At 41.2% G+C, this 2697-nt stretch overlaps 1 protein-coding gene across 2 annotated transcripts in view; it reads right to left on the bottom strand.

The window, feature by feature from the left end:
* The window catches only part of yipf2 (Yip1 domain family, member 2), a 64679-nt gene that overhangs the window by 13452 nt on the left and 48530 nt on the right, over positions 1-2697 (bottom strand). The gene's annotated exons all lie outside the window — the stretch shown is intronic.

Below are 2697 nucleotides of genomic sequence, written 5' to 3'. Positions count from 1 at the left end.
TTAGTCTGGGGCGCCGTCTGCCATTAGGTATGCTAGCCGCTCCACCCGCTGATCTCCGCAAGGGATGTGAGGACTCTAAAACTTCACCAGGGCCTCCGTCGGCATATGGGTGAGTAGATAATGGCTGAATTTTCATTTTTGGGTGCACTATCCCTTTAAACAACTGGACCAAGTCCGCCTTTACAGAAGGGTCTCAGTCAGCTTACAATCCAACTGTGGTGTAGTATTAAAGAAACGGACCAGTCTGATTTTAGTATGAATTCCTAAGTTTAACTACAAATTCACCTACTGACTGCTAACTGTGAAGACCTTGACATGGACTGTAGGATTAATGTATAGTGAAATGCATAGCCTATGGATGATCTATTGGTAACATGGGGGCATTTCCATGAATGCATTATAAGAACTACATACTGGACTCAAACATAGTCACTTAAATGACATCACCAAAACTATCCAATCACTGAGTTGCCTGTCGGTCCACATGACTACATGTTTACAGCTCTATTCATTTAAGTCTGTGTAAACATGAGCCCTAGCACAACTAAATTATTTTCCTTGGTTTGGATCAAATGATCTAAACTATAGGTATGAGAACGTCCTAAAGCCCCTTTCTCACTGGACAAAGACACCCACTACCATCTGGCTTTTGTCTTTAGTGGCAAAGGTAACAATCAGCATTCATTCCTGGGACAAATGACTGTGCAGAGGTATTTATTTACAGGTATTTATCTGCTTCAGCTTCTGATCAGTAGTGATGGAAATATGACACCTGGGTGGACACACTAATTTTTTCCCACTTTGCCGTGTGATTCAATGACATGCCACCACAAATTCCATCCGTCTCTGTCCAAGCACATATGAATATTGCTCCAAAGACAGACTGAATAAGTTACAGATACAAACTAGAATTACCACCTTCTGTGAGCCAGTCAATTGCAGTTAGTTTATAACCATGTCTGTCCAGACTCATATTTTGCCATGACAGTAGACAATGCTTCAAATATGGATGTTGTTGCAAGGAAGCTACATATTCTAAAACAAGGGTGCCTCACATACATATTTACCCCGGCAGCACAGAGGATCTATACAATCAGCACAGTTTCGATGTGAACACCCAAGATTAGTGTCACCAATTAAGTATCTGACCAAATGTCTCCTCCTTTGTTCCTGAGATATGGTGTTAAATAATGGCTAGAACTAAAACACTTTTTTTGCAGTGTAGGTTGGCTGAGCTAACATGCTCACTTACAGCGACACCCTACTTCATTCTTTGTTGTACATTGTGACTACATTTGATTGGCTGATTGCCCAATACTGTGTGTTTTAGAAAATAAAGGGCTTAACATGGCTTTGATATTTGTTAGGAGTTCAAACCCGAAGGGCTGAGACCCTATTATTTTTGATTTTATTTTTTTTTAATCTTTTTTTTTTTTTTTTTAAATCAGAAATGTTTTCGCTAATTCCCATGAGATGATACATTGTAGACACATGAAATTTTCACCAATGATTGGAAGTTGTGTACAAGTGCTGCTTAAGAAATATGACACCGATTGTCCAAATGTGCGTGCTGTGATCACGGCCCCTCACACCGCAAGTCTGATTGACTTGAAATTTGACACACAAGTGCAGCTCAATGTGGTCTATGAAAGACACACAAGAACCATTAAGGTCACAGTGGTAAAATGTTCTGCCATTTTGAATATTTTGAAAAACACATTTTTGACATCTGTATCTAAACCATAGGTCAAAATTGAACCAGACTTTCTGTGGATCTTCATTGGTCCAACCTCTCAAGTTATCAAAAGCTTGTTGATATCTAATTGCGCTTTAAAGATATTGACCAATAAACTTTAGAGGGGGCATGGCTCAGCACATAAATAGACCTAACTTCATAACCGTTGAGCCAATCATCATGAAACTTGTAGGAATTGTCTAAAGAGGTATCAGTAACAGCAAGGAGGGCGCGCAATACTTCTCGTATCTGTCAGGTTTGCATTTCCCTCTTGCTACTAGCTGCTCATTCCTGCTATCAGCTGTTTCCTGTTTATCTACCGCCAGTGGGTCGCACGTGCGGCGTCATCAACATCTCCTCCCACAAGTCATCAACAGCCCCTCCCATGGCGGAAGGGTGCCTCGTTCTTTTTAAACCAAAAAGGTTCAGCCAATATGTCTACCTACGAGGCGGAAAATTGAGCACCTCAGATCAGCTTGCCAATCCGGCTTGACTGTCATGACATGTCAGCTTCATTAAAAGTATAGCTGCAAATTAAAAAAAACAATAGATGTAAAAACACACAGACACAATGCATCTGAACATTCATACCTCCGACCGCGGCAGCGGCTGAAAATTATACATTTTGATTAGGGCCGTAACGGTACATGTATTTGTGTCGAACCGTTCAGTACGCGACTTTTGGTTCGGCACAACCCTGTACCGAATTATTGGGCGCAGGATATTATTTTATTTTATTTTGTTTTATTTTAAATCCGTTTTTGCGAGCCAAACCATTTAAACTATCTAGTTCCCTGACGGACATAATTGAGTGACGGACCGAGTCCCGTAAATCTCCGCTTTCACTTTGTGCAGCGCATTCTCGCATTTTGACAACATGGCAAGTGAGCCTGACGAACCTGAAGACCCACCCGCAAACCTTAAGTCCTCCGTTCGGGAACACTTTGGTTTCAGGGTAAAAT

This window comes from Epinephelus moara, chromosome 18 (genome assembly GCF_006386435.1).
Source record: "Epinephelus moara isolate mb chromosome 18, YSFRI_EMoa_1.0, whole genome shotgun sequence".
In the NCBI taxonomy this organism is placed as follows: Eukaryota; Metazoa; Chordata; class Actinopteri; order Perciformes; family Serranidae; genus Epinephelus; species Epinephelus moara.
The sequence above is the reverse complement of the archived record's forward strand: the minus strand, read 5'-3'. Positions and strand labels throughout refer to the sequence as shown.